This window comes from Notamacropus eugenii, chromosome 4 (genome assembly GCF_028372415.1).
Source record: "Notamacropus eugenii isolate mMacEug1 chromosome 4, mMacEug1.pri_v2, whole genome shotgun sequence".
NCBI classification, from domain to species: Eukaryota; Metazoa; Chordata; class Mammalia; order Diprotodontia; family Macropodidae; genus Notamacropus; species Notamacropus eugenii.
The window spans coordinates 439,708,495-439,735,303 of record NC_092875.1 but is presented as its reverse complement, the minus strand read 5'-3'; the positions used below and the strand labels follow the sequence as shown (position 1 = coordinate 439,735,303).

General features: G+C 37.6%; 2 long non-coding RNA genes across 2 annotated transcripts in view; both read left to right on the top strand.

The window, feature by feature from the left end:
- LOC140498637 (uncharacterized) overlaps window positions 1-6,667 on the top strand; it is a 36,799-nt gene extending 30,132 nt beyond the window's left edge. The window contains exon 3 of the long non-coding RNA XR_011965155.1: window positions 6,444-6,667. This is a non-coding gene — a long non-coding RNA (uncharacterized lncRNA). The remainder of the gene's footprint in view (window positions 1-6,443) is intronic.
- Window positions 6,668-7,756: 1,089 nt separating this feature from the next.
- On the top strand, window positions 7,757-12,914 carry LOC140498636 (uncharacterized). Its single transcript, XR_011965154.1, has 4 exons — window positions 7,757-8,090; window positions 8,822-8,887; window positions 10,752-10,861; window positions 12,196-12,914. It is a non-coding gene; the product is annotated as an uncharacterized lncRNA (long non-coding RNA).
- Window positions 12,915-26,809: the final 13,895 nt, after the last annotated feature.

The window sequence follows — 26,809 nt, the reverse complement described above, 5'->3', positions numbered from 1 at the left end:
TGCAATGGAGATAAGCCAGATGCATTTCCAATAAGTCAGAGGTAAAACAAGGATGTCCATTATCACCACTATTATTCAGTATGGTGCTAGAAATGTTAGCTGTAGCAATAAGAGAAGAAAAAGAAATTGAAGGAGGCAAATAAAAAACTAAGTTATCACTCTTTGCAGATGATATGATGATATACTTAGAGTAACCCAGAGAATCAAGTTTAAAACTACTTAGATAAACAACTTTGGCCAAATTGCAGGTTACAAAATAAACCTACACAAATCTTTTGCATTTCTATATATTACTAACAAAGCCCAACAACCTGAAATAGAAAGAGAAATCCAGTTTAAAGCTTTGGTAGACACTATGAAATATTTGGAAGTCTACTTGCCAAAACAAACCCAGGGACTATATGAACACAATTAGAAAACACTTCTTGCGCAAATAAATTCAGATGTAAGTAAGTGGGAAAAACATTAGTGGCTCTTGGGTGGGCTGAGCCAATATCATAAAAATGACAATTCTACCTAAATTAATTTACTTATTCAGTGCAATACCAATCAATCTATCAGATAATTATTTTGCAGAGCTAGAAAAAAATAATGCCAACATTCATCTGGAAGAACAAAAAGTCCAGAATATCAGGGGAACTAATAAAAAGAAATGCTAGGGAAGGAGGCCTACCAGATTTCAAATTGCATTATAAGGCAGCAATTATCAAAACGACTTGGTACTGGCTAAGAAACAGATGGGTAGATCAGTGGAATAGGTTAGGTACGCAAGATACAGTAGTCAATGAATATAGCAATCTACTGTTTGATAAACCCATGGACCCCAGCTTCTGGGATAAGAACTCACTGTTTGACAAAAATTGCTGGGAAAACTGGATAACAGTATAGTGGAAACTAGGCATAGACCAGTCCTTGACACTGTACATAATAAGAATAAATTCCAAATGGGTGTATGATCTAGGTATAAAGACTGATACTATAAATGAATTAGTGGAGCAAGGAATAGGATAGTTATCAGATTTATGGAGAAGGGAAGAATTTTTGACTTAAACATGAGATAGAAAACATTATGAAGTGCAAAATGGATAATTTTGATTACATTAAATTGAAAAGTTTTTGCACAAACAAACTCAAGGCAACTAAGATCAGAAGGAAAGCAGAAAACTGGGAAAGAATTTTTACAACTAGTGTCTGTGACAAAGGCCTCATTTCTAAAATATATAGAGAACTGAGCCAATTGTACAAGAATACAACTGATAAATGGTCAAAGGATATGAACAGGTAGTTTTCAGAGGAAGAAATCAAAACTATCTATAGTCATATGAAAAAATGCTCTAAATCACTACTGATTAGGGATATGCAAATCAAAACAACTCTGAGATACAACATCACGCCTGTCAGATTGGTAACATGACAAAACAGGATGATGATAAATGTTGGAGAGGATATGGAAGAGTTGGAACACTAATTCATTGTTGGTGGAACTGTGAGCTCGTCCAGCCATTCTGGAGAGCAATTTGGAGCTATGACCAAAGGGCTACAAAAGCGTGCCTACCCTTTGACCAGCAATACCACTTCTAGGACTATATCCCCAAGAGATCATAAAAATGGGAAATGGTCCCATATGTACAAAAATATTTACAGCAGTCACATTCAGAGAAAGAACTATGAAATTTTATCATAGAATGTAACAAATCCTTTTCTTTTGTACTACATTTTGGTTTGTTTTATGATTTCTCACTTTCATTTTAATTCTTGTATGGAACATAACTAAGATGAAAATATATTTAATAGGAATATATGTGTAGAACCTATATAAAATTGCATGCCAACTCTTGGAGGGAAGGGGAAGGAGGAGTTAAGGAGGGGGAAAAATCTAAGTTATGTGGAAGTGATTGTAGAACTCTGAAAATAAATAATATAACACATAGTTTCATACAAAATTGAGTATGCATGTTATTCCCTCCTTACAGCAAATATGATGAGACTGTGGTTCCCTCATTCCCTCTCACTTCCTCCCTCCATTGAAAACGCTTTTCCTGCCTCTTTTATGTGAGAGATAATTCACCCCACTCTATTTCTCCCTTTCTCCTCCAAATATTCCTCTTTCACCCCTTAATTTTAGTTTTTTAGATATCACCCCTTCATATTCAACTCACCCTGTGCCCTCTGTCTCTATATTTAATCCCCCAACCACCCTAAAAGAAACTCTCAAACTGCAAATATTACCTTTCTATGTAGAATTGTAAACAGTTCAACTTTAGTAAGTACCTTATGAGTTCTCTTTCCTTTTTACATTTTCAAACTTCTCTTGAATCTTGTATTTGAAAGTAAAATTTTCTTTTTAGCTTTGGTCTTTTCATCAAGAATGCATGAAAGGCCTCTATTTCATTGAATGTCTCTTTTTTAATCCTGAAGTACCATTCTCCATTTTGCTGAATAGGTGATTCTTGACTTTAATACCAGCTTCTTTGATCTCTGCAACATCATTTTCCAAGTCCTCCAATCTCTTAATGGAGAAGCTACTGGAACTTGTGTTATCCTGATTATTTTCCCACAGTACTCAAATTGTTACTTTCTGGCTGCTTGCAATATTTCCCCTTGAACTGGGAACTCTTGAATTTGGCTACAATATTCCTAGGAGTATTCCTTTTGGGATCTCTTTCAGGAGATGTTCTATGGATTCTTTCTATATCTATAGTTCTAGAATATCAGTGCAGTTTTCCTTAAAAATTTCTTGAAAAATAATGTCTAGGCTCTTTTTTTGATCATGGCTTTCAGATAGTTCAATAATTTTTAAATTTTCTCTCCTGGATCTATTTTTCAGGTCAACTGTTTTTACTATGAGATATTTCACATTGTCTTTTGTTTTTTCATTCTTTTGATTTTGTTTTATAATTTCTTGATTCTTCATAAAGTCATTAGCTACCATCTGTTTCATTCTAATGTTTAAGGAATTATTTTCCTCAGTGAGCTTTTAGACCTCCTTTTTCCATATGGCCAATTGTATTTTTTAAGGCATTCTTCTCCTTATTGTTTTGTTGGACCTCCTCTGCCATTTCAGTCAGTTTATTTTTTAAGTTATTTTCTTCAGCAATTTTTTGCATCTCGTTTAGCAGGTAGTTGATGCGTCCTTTCATGATTTTCTTGCATCACTCTCATTTTCCTTCCCAATTTTTCCTCTTGATTTTCTAAATACATTTTGAGCTTTTCCATGGTCTGAGATCAATTCATTTTTTTCTTGGAGGCTTTTGGCATGAGGGCTTTATCTCTGTTGTCTTCTTCTGGTTGTATGTTATAGTCTTCCTTGTCACCAAAGTAAGATTCTATATTTTTTCCTGATTTTTTCCTGTTTTTACTCATTTTCCCAGTCAACTACTTGACTTTTGAACTCTTTGTCAAGGTAGTTCTCTGCTTCCAGGAGCATGGGATGTGTACTGATAGCTGCTCCATCACCCACAATCTGGACCTAGAGCTCTGGAAACAGCCACTGCTGCTGCTGCTGTCTATAGGGGAAAGCATAGTTTGGCCTGATAGCATATCAGTTTTGTTTGACAATGCTATTGAGGGGAAAACGAATTTTTTAGAGGCAAGAACTTAAGAGATAACTTATCCTTTTATTTTTTTACTAGTTTCATATTCTCATGAGTTGGGAAAGCCCAAGGCTAATATTTGTAGTATAAATGATCTATTAAAGTCATTGTTGTCTCCAGCCACTCCCTGATATTTCCCAACAGGAATTTCTTTCATTAATTACGGTTAAGTCTAGAGGTGTTTTTGGACTTTTCTAACCCTGTACCTGTTTAGTCCATCAAGGATTACTGCTTAAAGCTCTAGTACCTAATTCTGGCAACAAATTAGCATGAAGCTCAACTTCCTGCCTTCTTAATGCATGTACTTATATGAACAGAATCCCTTTGAAGACAAAGGGAGGCCACAATAGGGCAATTACAAAGATGGTATGGGAACCAGAGCAAGAAGAAAGGAAGAGGAAGATAAAGAGGAAGAAACAACCTTTATCCTCAGGGTATTATGAATATTAATTAGATGCAAAAAATCAGCATTCAGACCTTATGAGCATAAAAAGAAAAATGAAAAAAAAAAACAAATCAAACACTAGAAAAGAAAACCAAGTGTTATATGTTAGAAGGATTAATTATGATCAGGTTCCAACATGTTTTTATCAGATATTTGGTTAGGGATCGTAGCTTGGTTGGTTTTATTAGGGTTTAGGGCCTAGTTGTCTAGGGGTTTGGTTAGAGATTAAAAATTTTGTAGAAACTGAGCCTGGTATAGTAAAATTAGCACCAAATTCAGAGTCTGAAGTCCTAGGCTCTGGCCTTGGTTCTACTAATAAACAGTTTTTTGAACTTGGGCAAATCACTTAACTTTTGCAAAACTCAGTTTCCTCTTTTGTAAAATGAGAATGATGCTTTTATTAATTACCTCAGATTTAATACGAGATCAAATGAAATGACATCTCAGAAAAAATGGGTTATTGAAAAGCATAATGTAAATGTCAATTATCCTATTCTCCCAGCAACCCTCCCCCAAACCCACATACCTCTTAGGTAACTAGTTAAGCAGTGACTTATACTCCATATATTTCAGACCTGGATGGTGGTTATGGATGGGCTAGAGTTACGTTAATGTGCACTATGGTATGTTGGTCAGTGTAGATGAATACAGATTATCCCATTTGTAAGGTCTCTGATTTGCTTATTTTCTTGGCCGTCAAGGTCCTTACCCTCCCCACCAATGAAGATGTTAGTCATTCTGCATTAAAGTCACACAGGAATGTCCTGATTAAACAAATTCCCTAATTCTGCCTTAGATATATTCAGCCAATTAAGGGCTCCAATTGCTGACATTATCACTTGTGTTTTAATTATTGGAAGGCATTATTTTAAATACTCAGAATAGACAGTGGCTGAATGTTCACAAATAGTGTTTTTTTAAGTTTTGGGTTTTATTTTTTTTTTTAAGAATCCTTTAATTAGTGTCAGGTCTGAATAGTGGCATTTCCCAGAAGAGAAAGGGAAGGAAGAGCATTTCCTGAAATAAAAGCAGGGAAATCTTCAAGCCAGACACCTCAGGCAGGAGGTAGCTCCCTTGGTCTCCTAGGAAAGGTTCTAGACAAGGCTGGGCTCCCTTTTCAAAAAGAATGTAAAAATGTTCTCTCTTCCAGAGTCACAGAGGAGATTTCTGGTAGAGCAGGGGAAGCAGGGAGCTGGCTTGCTGCAGGCACTGCATGAAATAAAAATACTGTTATGCTGGAGAATCAAGGAAAGCAGGGGATAGAGCAAAAGGGAACCAGAACTACCCTGAGACATCTAGGCTGATATGGTCTGGTGTCCATCAGGAAACTTTATTTTTCTTGGTAACTTCAGACTATTATTATAGCTGGAAAGATTTTAGACTATATCTTCTAGGCTAATGTTTCTCAGACTTTTTGATCTTTGAACCCATTTATACTCTTAAAATATTGAGAACCACCCTTCCCAAGAACTTTGCTTTATGTGGGTAAATATATCCCATTTTCAAGAGTTTTGAAAAAAGCTTTTACTTAATATTTTCAAATTACTATCACTTTATTTTCAAGGTATGTTGTAGCAAAGTAAAACAGTTAAGCAAAAAGAGTAATTCAGTTACCTCATCTGAAAGTATATTAAAAACTTCTTATCTGTAGGACCCCCATAACTCTCTACTAAAAGTAAAATGTCAGAAATTTACTTTCTCTCTTTCTTACATTATACCATTGAATGAAAAAAGAAAATAAAAGCAAATTTCTTGCAAAAAATACAGTCAATCAAAATAATTTTAAGGTCTACATGCAAATTATGTTTATATATGTGTGTATTTCTTCATCTATATACACATATATATGTTTGTGTGCATGCATACATGTATGCATGTGTATGTGATTCTGTACCTCAAATCCATCGGCTCTCTGTAATAGATTACATATTTTATCATCAGTCCTCTGAAATCATGAATGGTAATTGCATTGCTTATAGTTCCTTCAGCTTTCAAAAATGTTTTTTTTTACAGTGTTGTTACTGTACAAATTGTTCTCCTGCTTCTGCACATTTCATTCTTCATCAGTATACAAAAGTCTTCAAAATTGATCATTTTATAATATTGCTATTATGGCATCCACTGTTCTTTGGTTCTGCTTCATTCTGTGGTCTTTTGTGTACAGAACTCTTCATAGCAGCTTTCTGTAGTGGCAAAACAACAACAGCAGAAATAACAAACTGGAAGTTATTGCAATGTCTATCAATTGAGAAATGGCTGAATAAATCGTGCCATATAAATTTGATTAAATACTATTTTTCTTTAAGAAATGAGGGAATAAATGATTTCAAAATGACATATGAGACATGCTGTAATAGGAATGAAAACATCTTAACAGTATTATGAAAATAGTTTTGATTTTGCAGATCCTTTGAAAAGATTGCGTCAATTCCCAAGAATCTGCAGACAACACTTTGACAATCACTGCTCTGGATGGATTCCTTCATTTTACAGAGAAAGGAAGGGAAAGTGAAACAATAAATGAGCACTTCTGTAGTGTTTACTATGTGCCAGGCCCTGTTCCAAGTGTTTTTTACAAGTATCATCTCTTTTGATCCACAGAACAACATTGTGAGGTACGTACTATTATTATCCCCATTTTACAGCTGAGGCTGCTGAGGCAAATAGAGATTTAGTGACTTACCCAGGGCCATGAATCTAGAAAGTATCTGAGGTTGGATTTGAATCCAGGTCTTTCTAACTCTACTCTGCCTCCAGGTGTCTCATGAGAAGACTGACGCTGAGGTTAACAGACTGACTTATTTAGTGGCCAAGTAGGGATTAGAGAGTGTAGTATGTTTGTTCTTTGTTGCCAAAGAACACCATTCAATAATGACATGACTTGCACTTGACTTTGTTCTGAGTGAGGGAGGGCTGTGCAGGTCACTAACCTCACTTGTCCTCCAGAGTCATCTGCATCTAGTGACCAGATATTCATCAGGATGACTGGAGATGACCCAGGATGAGGCAATTGGGGTTAAGTGACTTGCCCAAGGTCACACAGCTAGTGAGTGTCAAGTGTCTGAGATGAGATTTGAACTGAGGTCCTCCTGACTCCTGCACTGGTGCTTTATGCACTCCATGACCTAGCTGCTCCAATAGAGATTAGATAACCCTACCACAAAGTCTATAAGTTCATCCCCTTTCTTAAAATTTTAACTTTATTTTACATTTAGCAGAGACAAACTAGTCTATAAAGGACTACGCTTGAAGCTTTTGTCAATATCTCTGGCATGCTTCCAGACTAAGTCACCATTTGGAAACATACAGTAATAACATGTCTATATATTCATGGCTCAGTGGTTGGTGCTGTGTGATGACAGTTGTAGTCTAACTGACTACAGAGCTGTAAGAACCAATGACTGGGGGATTGCTTAGTTGTAACTAAGTGAACACAAAAAGCTGACACACCTATCTCTTATTTTCTTTCCTTTTTAGTTCTAGGCATCATGAGCTTGTGTGAAGGTCTTAGTAGGAAGATGTCTTTCCTTTACCTTTCCCCATGAGTGTAGATATATAGCTCCTCCTCCTCCTCCTCCTCCTTCTCCTTCTCCTTCTTCTTCTTCTTCTTCTTCTTCTTCTTCTTCTTCTTCTTCTTCTTCTTCTTCTTCTTCTTCTATCTCTCTCTCCCTCTCTCCACCCCTCCCTCCTTCCCTCTCAAGTATATATTCCAAAATAGGCATGTCCAGGAAAAAAACTTATGAGTTCCACTGATCCAGAGTCACACTTGCAACTGGAAGTAGTAGCAGTAGCCACTGGAATAGAAGCCACTAGTGACTGATGACTGTGGAAGCTTCTGCAGACAGATGAAAAAAGACAGTAACCCAAGAAAATTGGTAACTTCAGTGAGCATAAACCTTGCAGAAAAAAATGCCTGTTTGTGGACTCAAGAAATGAACTGATTCAGGGATCTCAGCTCAGTGGCCCAGTCAACACAGAGCCGTATCTAAGGGGCACTTCAAGAGAGACCTCCTCAAAAGGAGTAAAAGGACTTTCAGAGTCAGAAGCAGAAGGTACTCCTTTGACACATGTATTCTCTACATGACTACCACATTAAGTTTAAGCCCACATTCCTCAGGAACTGTATTACATAAGGTATGAGGGTATATGCCCCCAAGTGTGAGGAGGGATGTTTTGTATGAATGAATGTTTTTCAGCTCTTTTTGTTAACTATTCTCAGTAAATCTCTTTTCTAACTGTTAATGGATAACTACTGACTAACTATTATGGGAAAATACAGAATTAGAGATTCATTTATGACAGAGCTAGAAATTCTCAGCTGCTCAGAGTTATCCTTAGACTCCTAAGCTATGCTTAGAATTCCAAGGGGAAAAATAGTGAGTCACCTTCTGGAGCCACCTTCTGGAGTCACCTTCTTCATCCAGCTTGTAAATATGAGTGTGTTCAGTTGAAGGGAATGGTCCCATAAGGAGTGCTTCATGTGAAGGATTTTTTTTTTTTGGTTCCCTCATATTTAAAGATCACAGGATTCAATCAAGCAATCAATACCCACATGTTAGGGGCCTACCATTATGAGCTCCAGAACATAGAAAAGTCTTAGGAAGTATGCACTTTAATTGTTGAGTAAGACAAGCTTAAAAGAGAAGGAAGGATTCACTTATTTCAAATAAATTCTTAATTTTTAGAAGTCTTATATCTACCTCCCTTAGGACTAATGTTAATTTCCCTGTATCTGTAATTAATATATTTATATCCATTTCCCATATATCTCTTGCTGAATTAGTTGAACATAGATGATTATTCCTTGACAAGACAGGGCTGAAATGATTTGGACCCACAGGAGACACAGGTACAGACTTGCATTTATTTGGTGAGCTTGTCAGGCTTATGGAGAGGGAAAGGAAGAGAGGGAGAGGGAGAGGAACAGAGGGAGAGGGAGAGGAAGAGAGAGAAAGACAGAGAGAGAGAGGGAGGGAGGGAGGGAGGGACAATGGCAAGGAGGGAGGGAGGGAGGGAGGGAAAAAGAGGGAGAGAGAGAATTAGGTATATGCAATGTGGATGATGGTAGAGAAGAGTCATTAGACAGATGGGATATTGGATGTCTGTAGTCTTCATAACAAAAGGTTAAAGCTAAATTACACAGAGTTTAGTTTCACTAATTTGGATTGATGGATGAAAAGGTGCCAAACACATGCTTTAATGAATAAAAAAAGTATCATTTATAATCAGCATTGATAAGTATTCTATATAGGAAAGCTACAGACCCTTTCCAAAGGTATGAAAACTTGTGGCTTTTCGAGTATTTTAACTATCCTCTTTTAGAATGACTATGCTATGACTTTGCTACAAAAAAAAGGTTGGCTTCAGATTAACCAATGTCTGGATCATCATGGATTCTGAATTAGTGAAGTTTGAATGAACGAAGCTGACTCTGCATGCTTGGTTCTAGTCATGCCACGTTTAACTAGAACTTATGGGGAATATGGTATTTCACATGAATTTTCCAAATAACTGGTTATAACCTCCAAGCACCTAACTTTGGTTTACTTTGACCATTTTGATGGATACTTTCTAAAATGCATTATATACACCCATGCTTCCTGCAATGAAGGATGTAGGAGCAAATATAATGCTTTTTTTCCTTCATGCCTCAGGGTCATCAGCATGACCATTCACCCTTGTATGCTGTTGTAATATGCAGTACAGGACAGCAATTGGTTTGGAGATTTTGGGGAGCATTTCATCACCAACAGGCTGTCACTTATAAACTCTATCCATGTGGCTCTGTCAGTGTCCATTCTCCTGTAGGTTGCTCCTTCTAGTCTTCTGTGGGATGGGAAACCAGATAAGATTCATAACAAATTTAGTTACAATAAATAAGACTTCATAAGGTTCTGGGTGAAAGTTCAAGAGCCCAGGTTTACTTCACATATTTTGTAGCAGCTATTTGGAAGACCTCAGGGCTATATTCTGGAAGGCTGAGGGTGCTAGAAATTTGACATGAAACTAAGTGGGACATTATCTTATTACTTCATCCTTTTAGGGTAGAAAATTAGAGTTTGGAAAACAAGATAAAGACTGGGTTGCCCTCAGGGACGTAATTTTCCTTTAAAGGACTTTTCTACGATTACAAGTTGGCTCTGAGCAAGGATAATTTCAATTTTCAACTATCAACACTGCCTTATCTCCAGGTGACAAATACTTAGCAGAGTTGTCCGTGCAGTTGCAGACCCATTCAAAGGCACAAGTAAAGAATACTGGAAAAAATGGTCTGTCATTTACTAATTGTGTAATCTTGAGCAACTTATATAATTTTAGTGTGGCAGAGTAGAAAGAGCCTTGAATTAAAAGTCAAGAGAGTCCTTGGTTCAAATCTCATTGGTGACTCTAAAGTAAGCTTTTCACAATCTGACTCCAGCATCTTACCAGGAAGATTATGCATTACTTCACCTCACAGCCTATATTGGCTCACTTGCTGTTAACTTTCCATGAACCTGAATGTTCACCTCAATTTCATATCTTTGGGCACCAGATTCTCAATGCCTGGACTGCTCTCTCTCCTCACTTTTGCCTCTTTGAAGCTCTTGCTCCTATCAAGGTTTAACTCAGCCCTCAATTCCAGTTGAACAGAACTTTTTCAGTCCCCCTAGTTGTTAATCCCTCTCTCAGAACCATTTACTTATTCTGTACACATCCTGCATTTGTTTATCTAGGAATATGCTACATCTCTCTTAGAATGTGAAGATCCTTGAGGGTGAGGACTGTCTCACTACTGTCTTTGTGTTCCCAAAACCTTGTCAAGTACCTGGCTGCATTATCTGAGGTAAATCATTTGATCTCTGTGATTCGCAGTTTCCTTATCTGAAAAATAGAAATAGCAATGCCTGTAGTCTTTCTTTATAGGGTTGCTGTTTATGATTAAATGATTTGTGATGTTTTATAAGGATTGCTTTGAAAACTTTTAAATGCTTACATAAATATTAGCTACGATTGTTAACTTATAGCCCTCAGTTTCCTCAACTGTACAATGGGGATACTAAATTTTGAACTACCTGACTCACAAAGTTACTTAGGAAAAAGCACTTTGTAAAGCACTATATGAGGGAGAATTATCAATATACTGATAAAGGAGTTCTTCTTTGTGAGTATATCTCTTGATTCACATGTAAAAGACTGAGAGAAGTATGGTATAAATCTCAGTTTTATTCACTGCTCGGGATATTTTGAGCCCATCAATTTCTATCACATCCATGATCTATCAAAGAAAGGCAAAGATTTAGAATAATTGTTTCAAGTCAAAATTAAGCAGATGATCATTTATTAACTTTTCTAAAAGACATGCAACTATAAACCTATGAAATGAATGTAGAGAATTCAGATGAACGAAAAGTAGTTCTAAATATGTTTGTGACCATTACTACTTGTAAGGGAGGGAGAAGTGGTGCACATGCACGCACACACACATACATACATACATTTTTGGATCATATTTGGAAAGCTCTATTTTTCCCTTATAAGTCAATTGGGGAAAATAGTCAATGACATTTCAAGTAAAAGATACTCATTCATACTCTGTCTTCCTGTAAGATACAGCTGCATCTTAGCTTCTTCCCTAGAACCAACTCAATACTGCTGACTTGAATAATATTTTGCTTTTATTTAGAAAGAACTACAGAACTATTTGGTGCAGCAGCTGAATTCTCCCCTTTTCAGATGTAATTTTCTATCCTTATTCTAACTAGATTAGCTTTAATGGCAAGACACAAATAATGAGCATTTTGATTAAGACAAGTTGGGAAATGGCCAAAACCTAATAAAAGTAGGGGGAAATAAAATCTGGTCTTTTCAAATTAGATGAATTGTCTATGTAATGAGGAAAAAAAAGTTTAAATTAGTTATTCAGTGGACCCTAAATGAAGCATTAGTAATCCTTATTACGGGAAATTTGTGGAATCTCAAATCAAATTGATGTATTATTTTTCTGTTATGCTTTATTTAGCAGTCAAAATGCATAAAGTTACAGGAAACCTTTCAGGAAGGAAGGGTGCTTTGCTTTTTATTTTTTATTTTTTTTGAGAAAGGTGGAATTTGTCTTTAAGAACTTGAATACTTTTAACATAACTGAACACACATTCTCTGTTGTTAATGTGTTTCTAGGCACACAGACTATAGTGAATTGGCTCCATATATGAAAGAGAAACACAGAATTTCTTCTGGGGCTGCCAGAAGGGATACCACGACACACAAAAGGTTAAAACCCTTTACTCTAGGTCTGCTGGTACCTGCAGAAGAATCTTTCCTACAACATCTTCAACAGATGATTTCTCAGTAAAAGGAGGCCAACTAGAAGTCCATTGCATTTTGGGATTGTTCTAACTGTTATGAAACTTTTTGCTTATCTTTAACCTCTTCAACTTCCCCTCGTTGCTCCTAATTCTTCTTCTGAGATCAAACTGAACAAGTCAAGTAGGTCCCTCTTCCATGTAATAACTCTTTAAATATTTCATTTTGAAAAAGTAAATTCTGAGAAGCTATTTATCAGGAGAGGGGCTCACTCTATATTTCATCCTTCATACTATTCACTATGTACTATACATGGTATTTACCTTGTAGGAGGCTCCAAGGCAGGACAGGAAGCTAAATGGTCCATTTGCCTTATAAAATTCGTTTTAGATTAGAAAGGGAGAGAGAGGATGGGAATGGTATGGTGTTCACCAATGAAATTCAAAATCCACTGTTAAATTTGAATTAGGGTCTCAACTCAGATTTTAATGTACAATAGCACTGATGATTCCTCCCGCTGACTATCTTCCTAACATAGAAAAAACAATGGAACACATGCACTGGTGTTGTCTCCACAGCAGAATAAAAGCATTTTGAGGGCAAGAGGTATCATTGGTTTTGTTTGTCTGTCTTTTCGCACTGCTTGGTACAAGTAAGTACTTAATAGATTTGGTATATAGACTTGACATAGCAAGTACTTAACAAATTTTTCATTCATCCATTCAATCTGATTTTAATTTCATGGAACAAAATGCCCCTCCCAGAATAAACTCATCACTTCTAAATTCATTACCATGTAGTTAATTCAAACTTTGATTGACACTACCTCCCTCAGTCTCCTGTCCACTCTGATTAGGGGGCTGGAGAGCAGAGTTCCAAACTCCTCCCACTGCCTCCCTTTATAAAGGGCATAACTAGACTCTTATTGGCATCAGCTGGCCTGCCTAGTTTTAACTCCATGAAAAAAGATGTAGGGTGCCAGATAGCCCCTGGTATACTGAGATCCTTCTTTCCTTCCTCCTTTTATGTGTCAACTCCCCCTTTAGTTTTAAACTCCTTGAGGGCAGGGATTATTTTTTCTTTTTATTAATTGTGTCCCCAGAACTTAGTGTAATATTTGGCACATTTGTCATTGTTGAGTCATTTTCAGTCATGTCTGGCTCTTTGTGAACACATTTGGGATTTTCTTGGCAAGGATACTGGAGTGGTTTGCCATTTCCTCCTCCAATTCATTTTACAGATGAGGAAATTGAGGCAAAGAGGGTTGAGTGACTTGCCCAGGGTCATATGATAAGAATCTGAAGGCAGATTTGTATTCAGGAAGATACATCTTCTTGACTCCAGGCCTGGTGCTCTATCATTGTGCCACCTAATCTGCCCACTGCCCCCTGTTCCACCATAGCACACAGCACATAGTTAGGTCCTTAATAAAGATTTATTAGATTGGATTAGATTCATTCCATGGGGGCAAAGTCCACGTCATTTAGATAACTTAGATGAAATTGTCTTCACCTCCTGGTATCTGACTTCAACATTTTTCCCCCAAAAGTATTTTAAAACAACAGGGCTTTGAAGCTAACTACTATCCATTTGTAAAGGTATTCACCTCTTCCCCCAAACTTACCACAAATACACTTTGCTGAAGTAATTGAGCTCTTTTGGACCATGCAATCAGTTATAAAGTAGCTTTACCTGATCCCTTCCATCTTAACAGCTCTTTTTATAAATGCATAAAGTTTCAGGAAACCTTTCAAGGACAAGGTGGGGTGTGTGTGTGTGTGTGTGTGTGTGTGTGTGTGTGTGTGTGTGTGTGTGTGTGTGTGTGTGTGTGTGTGTGTGTTGTTTTTGAGACAGGTAGCATTTGTCCTTAAGAACCTGGCTACCTTTAATATAGCTGAGTATCCATTCTTTGTTTTTATTGAATTCTCTGTTTTAATTGAATTCAATTAAAACAGCAGATACTTATTAAAGCCTCCTATGTACAAGGCACATTTCCAAGAAAAAAATAAGTGTAATAGAGTAGAGTGCTAATTAGGGTAGCTAACATGAGTTCTTGCAAGAAAGCTGTGAAATTACTTTGTACATAATCTATGTGAGCTGTCCCAAGATATATTGAGTATGCACAGGTGAATAATCATTCAGTAACTGAGAATCTTAGGTCATTGCAGGATTGGGGACTGAGAGGTTACATGACTTGTCCAGAAGCACCCTGTCAGTGTGTGCCAATTGGTTCTTGAACCCAAATCTTCTTATGTCATAATTCCTCTTTCATATAAAGAGCATAAAAAAGCACAAAAAAAAGCAAGTTCAAGAGAGAGAGACCACTAACCCTTTGGGATTTCAGAAAGGACTCATATTCTTGTATATACTGTTCTACTTTCTTTCAGAGTGCTCCACTACTTCTGGAGTATCCCTGGTGAAAATTCCAAGAGCATGGGGCTATAGACATCTTCCACCAACTCCCAAGGATAACTGTTTGTATCCCTTCCAAGCTAAATAGTCATTCTATTATTAACCTCACATCTGCCTATAATCCAAGATCTTGTGTACTATGGGCAATCCTGAGCATTCTCTTTTATGAAGGACATTGAAGGGTTGAAGTATATTCAGTGGAAAACAACCAGGATGGTGAGTGAATTAGAGAACATGCCACAGGGGCTTAGATGTGCTGGTAAAAGTTTAATATCTAGCCCTCCAGAAAAAAAGAAAGCATGCGTGATGCACTTTCAAGTTTAATCTGTTATCAACATTTTCTCCATCCCTCCTTTAAGTCTAGAATTCAACAAAACAATAAATCAAGCCCCAATTGATAGCACTTTCCCATTTTTAGGTATAAATGCTCACAATGAAAATAAAACAATTAGTTCTTATGAGCCAGTAGCTCTAGCACATCCCTGCTTCTGAAGAAACTGGAATATTTAGCGTAGAAACGACTTAGGGAAGGGGATAAGCGTTTATTTAGCATTATGTTCCAGGCAGCGTGCTAAGCATTTTACAAATATTATGTCATTTGCAAGTCAGTACAACTCTGAAAGATAGGTTATCCTCATAAAGGTATATTATCCTCATTTTTTAGTTGAGGAAACTGAGGCAAACACATTAAGTGACTCACTCAGGGTCACACAATTATTAAGTGTCGGAGACCAGCTCTCAGGACTTGAATTTGGGTCTTCCTGACTCTAGGCCCAGCCCTCTACCTACTGAGCCACTTAGTTGGTACTTGTCTTCAAGCATAGAAAGTTTCTGTCATTTATATAGAATTTTAAGGCTTGCAAAGTGCTTATGCGCATTATCTCATTTGATCTTCACAACAGAACTATCAGGTGAGAGCTTCCTCCTTCTATGGAGCTAATTAAGATTCTGAGATAAGATTCAACCCCATGCCTTCCTCTAATACTTAATCCACAATATCATACTGCATGATTTTCAAGAACTTGAAAAATTTTCATGGGAAAGTGGAAGAGATTTTTGACTTATTCTGCTTAGTCTGAGCATCAGATCTAGGAAACACAGCTTCCTAGATATAAATTTCATTTATAGTTACACAGATATAGATTTCAGGTTGATATAAGAAAAACTCCTGGGGGAAGAGCCAAGATGGTAGAGTAGAAAGATACACATATGCTAGCTCCTAACCCACAGTCCATAAAATACCTGTAAAGAAGAACTCCCAACAAATTCTGGAGCAGCAGAAGCCACAGAACAATGGAGTGGAGGAGATTTCTGTTCCAGAGAGCGCTGAAAAACCAACACCAATGGTCCGTCGCGCACCCGTACCGGGAGCAGATCCCAGCCCTGTCTTGGCTGCACAGCACCAAGGAGAGCATATCCAAACAGGCTTCAGGGACAGAATCTCCAGTGGCAGCACAGGTCCCTCCACCCACAGGTGCCAAAGGTCAGTGAGAAGGTCTTTTCAGCTAGCCGAAAGGGGAGTGGGGTGTCCCCATAACTCAGGCCACATCAGGAGGCAGCCATAGAGGCAGCAGAAGACAGGGGCTCCCAAAGCAGGCAGGAGCCTGAATCCATTGTCAAAGGTCTCTGCATAAAACCCCTGAGGGAACTGAGCCCTGTGTGGCAGCCCTGCCCTGACCTGAGCACCTGAATTTAATCTCACACTGAATAGCAGCCCTGCCCCCACCCAAAGCCCTGAGGCTGGGAAGCAGCATTTGAATCAGACCCCAAGTGCTGGCTGGGCAGACCTGGAGGTGAGGTGGGTGTGGAGAGGACATTCAGAAGTCAAGTAAATGGCTGGAAAATGCCCAGAAAAGGGGAGAAAAATAAGAGCATAGAAGGCTACTTTCTTGGTGAACAGATATCTCCTCCCTTCCTATCAGATGAGGAAGAGCAATGCTTACCATCAGGGAAAGACATAGAAATCAAGGCTTCTGTATCCCAATCATCCAAAATAAATATTCAATGGGCTCAGGCCATGGAAGAGCTCAAAAAAGATTTTGAAAGAAAAAGCTCCCTTCCAATTAGACCTAGCCCAAACAAAGGCTCCCCCTCACTGGGGGGTCTTGAAACAAAAGCTAAATAACCATTCCTTGGGTATACTGGAGAAGAGATTCTCAGTTAAGTATGGGTTGTACTAAATAGCCTCTGAGGTCCCTTCCAACTCAGAGAATCAATGATTGTCTACTATCATTGTTATTAACTTTTAAATTTTTATCTACTTTCTTTTTTATTTTTATTTAATTTTCATTCATTCATCTATTTATTTGTCTGTTTAGTTATTTATTTGTTTGTTTTTTTATATTGTCTACTCTCTTTTCCTTCACACTCTTCTTATAAAGAGTAGATCCTTCTTAACCAAGTGTGAGTCATTCTTACTGCTTCTATGGAATTTCAAGAAAAACACATTAGTTCAAAGTATAAAATGTGAAAGGCAGAGCTTGTTTTCTGCAGTATGATAGTAAACTGGGCTCAAGAATGAAACAGCACATCCTAGAAAAATGGTCCTTAAGAGAATGATGCCTGCCTTGATAAATTGGAAATAATATCGGAGACGGTGGTAATTTAGCCATAAAATTTATGCCTATTGACACAGGTGTAGGTTTACACCCAATATAGGTAGGCTTGCCCACAGATTCTGACATAGCACTTTAAGGTGCTGGCACCAGCCTCAGCCTTGAATGTAGCACCTTGTGTCCTTGACATAATTCTGCCACTAACAGTATTAGTAGATTACTTTTTAAATCTCACATCCTTGTGTTAATAGAACACTATTGTGGGCTTGCAAAACCTCTGACCAATATTATGATGGTATAGCAATTCTCCACATTTCTCCACCATCACTGCAAATACTTGTGGTGCAAATAATGGTTCTACTCAGACCTCTGAGTAGAACCTCTGACAATCTGTCTGTTAGTATTTTTTCAACCTCTCTACCCTTCCCTTGACAAATCTGTCATCCCAAGGAAAAAACCTGCCAAACAACAAGCTCCACTGTGTATGGTTTCCAGATGCATCATGTATTGCCTTAAGATGCACAAAATCATATTATCAATAAGGAATATAACTGGCATGTTACTTCTTCCAAGAGAATGTAGATGTATTGTTTAGGGTTTGCTATTTACCGCGTGGTTCCTTTCCACTAGGGCATAAGTTAGCTACTGGAAGATTTGTATAAGTATAGCTTCAGTGACTATTTCCAGAGGAAAGATCTTCCTACTCACACAGAAACAGTAATTAAGGTTCTGATACTTTTCATGCCTTTCTTATTAGAAATGGTGTGGTCACTCAAGAGAAACCCCAAATTCCACTCTCCTATGGCCTCTGTGGATTGTTCTCATTACCACAATAACCCCCTGGTCAAACTTCATCTGTTAACATTCTTTTCTTCCTCCTTCTTTTCATCATCATCATCATTATTTGGTTTTATACTCGTGATTTTAATAATGTGGGAACTCCTGGTAAGGAAACCCCTTTTTCCAATGTAGGTCAACACCAACAATTTAAACGTTAGAGGATTGCCTGTGCCACTGAGAACTTTAGTGTCTTTCTGTTGGTTACATTGTCCAAGTGTGTCAAAGGCAATGCAGATATATCTTCAAAGGTCTTTTCTGACTGATATTAGTTTTCTCTCCACAAAACTGTGTTTCTTTAAAGTTGTGCCCCATTCGTCACGGAACATTTCAAGCATCACTGGATGATAGCTTTAGAGTTGTGAGGGATGGTAAAGTCACCTACTTCAAAACCATTTTTATCGATGAGGAAAGTGGAACCCAGGAAAGTTGAATAATTTTTCCAGTATCGCAGAAATAATAAGTTTAAAGGTCAGGGATTTGAACTGAAGTCATCTGACTCCAAATTGAGTGTTTCATTTTGCTTTAGTTTTTCCCATTGTTCACACTGTCATCTAAACACACTGCAAACTAGAATAGATACATAAGAAACTGAATCCATGCCATCCAGGAACGATCTGAAGGAACTGGAGATGCTTAGCATAGAGTGGAAAAGAAGTAAGGAAGGCATGGAAGACATCTTAAGTAGTTGAAGAACTGATATGAGAGATTAGACATATTTTGCTTCGCTCTAATGGGAAGAACTAAAACCAATGAACAGGAGCCAGAAGGAGACAGATCTGAGCTCTGCAAAAAAAAAAAAAAAAAAAAAAATCCGAATAATCAGGACATGCTATGTGCTACCTTGGGAGATAGTGAGATTCCTGCCATTGGAATTCTTCAAGCAGATAATAGATTACAGCTTGCCAATGCAATTCATGCTTTAGGTAGGAGACTAGATCAGAATATCAAGTACATTTCTATCTCTAACATTCTAAAGTGTGGCATGGGACTGAGAGAAGAAGCAGGTAGAACAGTAGAGGCAAAAGTAAACAGACCGATAAGAAATCTTAATAGGAAATTTGCATACTATTTCTTACATGCCATAATTGTGTTATGATATCATAACTCAGCATCAGAATGCCATGTGAAATCCAGGAGCTATTTCCAGTGAAAATGAAGAAAGCGTTCTGGACAACAGAGCTACTATTGTTGTGCAATAAGGACCAAGTGTTCTAGGCTGGGATTGACTTGGATCAATCCCCCAGTATTCTAGATTCCATATTAGAACAAAATGAGGCACTCAAAGATCATTAAATAGCTAATATTTAGCCATAGCAGGTGGTTATTCAACTTGAACAGGCATGAAAGACACTGAGGTGATTCACTTGAACAAAACTCTCTCCCCCAACAGCTAAGTATCTGAGAATTCCTAATACTTGTGGTTGCTTTGTACTCAGGTGATGGGGAAGTGCTGCCAACAGTCTGAACTATTTGTCCACTAAGCCAATCACGTCTAGAAAAATATCAGAATATCTCAACACCTTTAAGGAAAATGAGGCTAACCTTCAATGAGGTGAGATACTGAGCTATTGTTCCTATCTTACCAAGGCACATGTTGAAGTACCTAGTTTCTTTATAAGTTGCCATGAGGAATTTTTAAGAGTTTCTCGTGATCCTCTCCCACTTCCTACAAAGTACAAAGTTCTTTATTTCCATTTCTTTCTCTTCTTCCATGGTTCTTTCCTTAATTCTCTAACTCCTTTACTGCTTTTCTGCCTCATTAGTCAATCAACAAGTATTTATTAGGTGTTTACAATGTGCCAAGCACTGTGCTAAGCATTGTGCCAAGCACTGTGCTAAGCCCTGATGATACAAAGTAAAAACAGTTCTGGTCTTTAAGAGGTTTACACTTTAAAGGGAAAGATGAGCATGTAAATAAAAAGGTACCTACAGGATACTTGCAGAGCTGATAAAAAATAGCCTCAGAAGGGAAGGCATGAGGGGCTGGGAGAACTGGAAAGATCTCCCGCAGAAGGTGGCATTTGAGCTGAATCTTGAAAGAAACAGAAGCCCTGAGGTCTGCTGGTATTTAGGCGTTCTTAGAGGCCCTCAGCATTCAGGCTAATTGTTGTCCCTTGGACTAGGGAATTTCTGATTTTTTTGCCCCATTGGAATTAATGTTTAGCCCTTGTTTAGCTTTTAAAACAAAACAAAAAGGAAATATTTTCTTATAAAATCAAGTTGTTTTTAAATAGCAACATTAAATGAAATTCTTTTTGGGGGTAGGGGGTGGGATATGGCAGTGAGGGAAAGGTCTAATGGAAATCTCATTTCAGTGTTCATTATACTGTCATTCCCACAGCAAAATTACACTATATCCTTGACAGAGATTAAAGGTTTTACTCCTTCTGGTTATCAGCAACAACTCCTCTCATTAACAGTTCATCTTGCCACCTACACAGCCATCATCAGCTATCCAAATGTATAGGTGAAATTAAAAATAAATAAAATGACTAATCCATAAGGGCACACTGGCAAAGTGCAGTGAGGGGATGGGCTGCATGCCTTGGAGAAAAATGAAAAATTGTATTAAACCCATATTTCACATGGCACAGGGAAGTAATATCTCATTAGCCCATCCATCTCTGCATTTGTCCTGATGATATTTCATAGTTACTTTCACAATGGGAGGATACATATTTTCTGCGAACTTGAGATTTTGTCTTAGAGTTGAGATAGGGTAGAAATTGACTGGGTGATTTTTAAGGATAATAGGGACTGTTTTGAAGACATTGGTGCCTTCTGTTTTCGCTAAGGTAGAGTAGAGGAGAAATGGGATGTTTTAAAGGAGAGCGCTGTTGATCCTTGGGGTGGCTTATAGAGGGAACTAGTGTAGTTTCTTCTCTGCGGGCCTTTTAAAACAATGGATAAAACATAAGTTTCATGCTTCCCTCAGGTTCCCCCTCCCCATTTTATCTTTTATCTGATCTCTTACTTTCATAGAAGTGCCAGAAGTGCCACTATCTTCTTGAAGTTCAGGGAAGAGTGAGGCCTTTAAGAACTAAAACAGATGACTATGGCCTACCTTGGAAATGCATTAGAATAGGAAGCAGAGCACAAGGGTCAGGAGAGATTCCTTTTCGTTTATGTGAGAGTTCTATTGAATTCAAATTCTATGAATCTGAAAACTATCATCCATCTTACCAACTTCTTTCTCTCAGTCATGGACCCAAGCAGAAGTCTGGCATGTGTGTTGGCAAGTTAAGAGATGAAAGCCATGTCCAGGAGTGGATAAAAGTCTCTTTGAGAGATGACTATTTATTTTCACTAATGAAGAAGTGAGAAATCAGGATAAGTGGGGAAACAAAGCAAAGCTAACAAATAGAGAAGCAGGCAAAAACAGAAACCACACCAAAGCTTGAGCTGACCAGAAGGAAGAGGTGAGGCCAGAGCAAAAGAATGAAAAAAACCAGAATTAAAGGACTAACACCTTGAGGAAACCAAATGTAGAATAAGCTCATATGAAGGTAAGCTGTTAAATAAAGAGGTCTCTTGTTTGGTTGCACCTGCAGAGTAGAGTGCCTACTGAAAATCTTGCCTCTTAAAGGAGCCACCATGGCAGCATTAGTATACCTTGAATGACAGTCCTGGAAGGCATTTGGTATTTCAGAGATAATTTCTCTAAATGTCTGGAGCCTTCGCCATGACTCACCCTACCAAAAAATGAGCAAATATTTCTAACCATCTATTTTTCTCCAGTTTTCAAAGGTAATAGTTAAAGTCCAGGCTTTTGGTAGCCTCTTCCTTTATTTCTTAATCAATGTATTAGCAGAATGAAAACTACACACAGGGTGCACTTTATTTGGTGACATGATAAATACAATATTTCATTCTACAGCATTTTATAAGGAGGGGGAAAAGTCTTTTCTTTTTCTTTGCTTTATTATCTTTCTCCTTTTCTCCATCAAGACTCTACATCTAGTGAGGTGTGGGGTTGTGGGGATATCAAAGGAATCTTTCATTGAGGCCCAAGCACATGAAATTGTTATCAGGCTGTGGCAGTGAATGCTTGAATTCAGACAACAATTGTATCTGGGGCTGTGAGTAAAATGAGATTTGATTTTGCTGCCTGCCAGCCAGCTACCCAGACCTGTAACAAATTAAAATGAGATTATCTGACACTGTCAAGGTTTTATAAGTTTTTTTTAAATAAATTCCATCACCAGCCCCCTAGTTCGGCTCATGGTTGTGGTTAAGCTTGATGAATGATATTACTGATTGATAGCTTACTTTTAAGTCATAGATCATAAGACTTTAGAGTTTGAAGGGGCCTTAGAGACCATCTAGTCCAGCCCACTCAATTTACAGAACAGAAAATATTTATCCTTGTTTTCCTGTAATAATTTTAGACTGTGAGCTTTAAAGTGTTTTCCTACCTCTCTCTCCCCTCTTTCTCTTTTCATACCATTGCTGCGTCTGCCAACCTGTAGCTGTCAGGCAGGGAGGGCAAATTTGGAGTTGAGAGAATTTCAGCCCAACAGTAAACAACAAGAGTGACAGAAAATTAGAAAATTGTCTTCATTAGCTCTTGTCAGTGGCAGCATTTTGTTTTGCTGGAGATCATTTAGGGAATTGAACTCCATAACATATGGCTGTGAGACAGGATTTAAATAAGAGCCAGACTTTGCCAATTTGCTGCTATTTTGTATTTAGGTTTACTTTAGGTAGGAAGTTTAGAAGAATGGCAAACAGTAAAGATGATTCCAACAAACTTTATTTTCTGAATTACTTCTGGAAGTATCTTTACCAAAACTTAAAAAATGCTTGATTTAATTGAATTTGCGGTAAATTCATATTTCACTAATATGCCTGTTAACCTTACCAAAGCAGGTATTGCTTATGATTCAGAAGTTCTTTCAAAGGCTTTAAATCAAGGCAATAGATGGTAACTTAGAAATTATTCTTTGTCTTGTAGGAATGTGCTGACCATTGTGAGAAAAATAAGAAAAGACTATTAGATTGACACACCCAGGGGAACTTCTTGGGACCTCCTACATATTCCTGTTTCCCAGATGCTGTTTTGGAAAGTGGGTGATTTTCTAAATGTACTCCACTAACACAACCAATTGTTGCAGCTTTACTCCAAGGAGCCCAGACTTCTCACTTGGTCCCTTTTCCCAGGGAGCTTCCATTTTGGTGAAAGAAGACAGGAGAAACAGTTTTCCAGTGCACTTAGAATCTTCTCATTGCATTTATTCACACCAGCAATGTGAGCAACTTATCATGTCTCTTTATCCAGTATAACTCTTGTGTATGTCTTTCCATCATGCAAAGACATTCAGAAATAGAGAGCAAAACCTTCCAAGGTTGCTGAAATATTGAAAGAAATGTTTCTCGGTATGTGGAGTTCCTGCCAGGATTCAATCAGGCCAAGTCAGAAACTTCAAAAATAAACTGCTTACGAGGCAGAGGCATCCATGAATGTGGAACGTTGCACTGCTTATTTCATGTACGTACTCATTGTAGAAAGGAGAGAGGTAAACATTTCCTAGTAGTCTAAATTTCCTGTTGAATTACTAGATGAAACATGAAGTTTAATATGTGCCTATATACTCTATATAGCCAGCTCTAGAGGGAGTAGGTAAGGTGAGTTTGCACCCGTGCATCAATCAAAAGAGCTGATTCCAAGAGCTGAGTGCCAAAACTGAGTAGATTAAGCCCTTCAGGAAGGCAGGGTATGGTCTCTTAAGGGCTAGTCTGAAGGATGCTTTTCCAGATGGGACAATTTCAGGGCAGGTGGCAAGATGCTCTGGTAAGTCTCAGTTTCCTGGTGAATGAATGCAAGGGATTCTCCAGGACTAAATCTTTCTGTTGGTCACTGGACAAAGATTTCACACTTATAGTAGCAAGAGGCAAATTATTACTTATCTCTTGGTACTATAGTACTATAAATTTTGAGTTTATAATATCAAGATCTAAGAGTTCTGATTCTTAGCACCCTCTCTCTGCTTTTCCATTTCTGCCACCCTGACCTCAGAAGCAGAACTAAAGACATACACAACTAAGGATCATTTTAAGTTTTTCTTTGTTTCATGAATTGCAAGATTTATAAAAATTCAGAACCAAGGGATCAGACCCCATGGAGAACCAAATCCAAGAAATCTGATAAAAATAATAGATTGTTATAAAGTGCTCTACTTTGTGACAAAGACAGCAAGCACTAGAGTAATTCAAAAAAGAGATAGACCAATTGTGACCTAGAACTAATGGGATTTCAGTAAGACTCCCTCCTTGCCTTCTATATTCTTTCATAGAAACTTGAAGAAAGATAATTGATTGTGTTTGGTATTGATCTAGGAAAGAAGCCCATCCTTGAACTGGGTTTTAAAAAATTGAAATGATATCATCTGGCAAAAAGGGAATAGGAAAGTTTTCTTGTGTATGCTGAAAAGACTGAGAGGCAAGGAGAGGAAGGAGCTTTTAGTAAGGTCTTTTTAAAAAGCCTAGAAGGTAAAGACTAAGAAACACCATCACTATATTTTCTATTATGTGAGGAATTCACTCATCTGTCAGCACCACAGATTTATGCCACTTGCAAAGAAAAAATACTCTGTGAAGTGCTCAATGCATGTTTTTTTTTTGCAATGTCTAAGAGATCCTATGCATTTGTGACTGATAGTAGCAATCAACTATAGGACCAAGAGAGCACAGTTCAACAGCCCAGTGAATGAAGGCCGCAGGTTCCCCACCCCAAGAATCGTCAAGTGCAGTCCTTCGACTGAATTCAAACTTTGTGGAACAAATCCCCTTAATAAAAGGATTTCTTCTGTAAAATTTGGACTCCATCAAAAGGCCACACCTGAGGACCTAGAAGATCACCTGGGGCCTTGAGGCCACAGGCTCCCTACCCCTGGGTTAGACATGCTAAAGGCAGACCTGCATATGAACAACTAAAATGTCCTCCAATGAAAGTAGTTAGACTGGGGTTTTATCTATATCTATATCTATATCTATATCTATATCTATATCTATATCTATATCTATATCTATATCTATATCTATCTATCTGTCTATCATTTATCTATCTATCTATCTATCTATCTATCTATCTATCCATCTATCTATCTATCTATATATCCCCTGCTGGTCATCTGATTAGTCCCTGCCCAACCATTGTCTTGTTGATTGAAAAAGGTTATTGCACAGTGGGAATTCAACATTATTCTATAGCTAGAGTGCAGGCCCTTGTGACCCAAGAAGTTACTTCCTTAGACTAACCTGGATTCCTTTCTCAACTAGTCATTTTGGTAAGCTGCTCTGTCTTCCTTTGGATCAGTGTTAAGTTATGCATGAGAGAAATTTTCCTTGGCTTTGTGTAGGGCAGGGACCCCTGGGAGAATCCTATCTTTCTCTTTTGATCAGAAGAAGGAATTTGAATTTTTTTTTCTCTCTTTTTTAAAATTTTAGGCTGGAATACTAAAACTTAAATATACAATAAAAAAGAAACATTATAAACTTAAATATTGAAGCAAATACAGAAGAGAAGTAAAAAAGCATGTTACATGCATAGCAGAACATAAGAGGGGATTCCAAAAATATAGCAATAAATTTCTGTTTCAAGGAAACCTATCTAATAAATATTATTGTTTCCTTGTAAGTTTCCTCTTCTTTTGTTCTTTGCTGTGCACTTTTTCCTTTGTCCTCTTTCCCCTTTGCCCTCTCCAAAGATTACAAATAAGCATGGATATATTTAAATATAGATTTATTCATACACATATATACATATAAATACATACTGGAATACATACATACATGCATGGACATATACTTTCCCTAAGAAGTTCTACTCTTGATCTTTGTTTCTAATGTTTGTACATATCTCTTATTTCCTATCCCTTCTGACTCCTCCACTTCACTTCTGCCTGCTACCTTGATCTCCTATTACTTAACCTATTCCACCTCTAAGTATCCCTCTCTTATCTTCCCATTCCCATAAAATCTAAACACCCTCCTATATCCTTCTTTGACCTATTCCTTTATCCTTCCCTCTAGAGATCTCTCCTTTGTTGTCTCCCCCTCCCTATCCCCTTAGCATTATATTTCTTTTAGTTTTTGATTGGTCTTATTTCTTCTTTTTTAATTTCTTTATTTATTTATAGTTATCAACATTCATTTCCACAAGATTTTGAGTTCCAGATTTTCTCCCTATCTCTCCCCTCCCCCCTAGCACTTTATTTCTTTCTGAATTTTGAAGACTTTTAAATTCTTATAAATAGGTAGGTATTGTTTCCTCTTGAATCCATTCCTGATGAAAATAGATATCCAGAACTAATAACTCTCCTCCCCCATCTAATTTCTCTATGTTGATTCCTCCTCTTGCCCCTCATTTGCATAAGATACTTTTTAGTTGTTCTTAGACAGTTTTACTTTTTAAAATCATATCATATTCAAGTCTACCCCAATCCTTCTTATGAACTAACTAACTGCTAATAACAATTTCAGGGGAATGGAACAAAGACAGCAGAGTAACAGCATGCACTTTCTAGAGTGCTATCCCCAAATCCAGCCAAATACCTGTTAAAAATGGCTCTAAACAAATTTTGGAGCTGCAGAACCTTACAGAATGACAGAGTGAAGCAAACATCCAACTCAAGGCATCCTAAAATGTCACCGAGAAGTGTCTATTGCACCATGCTGGGAGC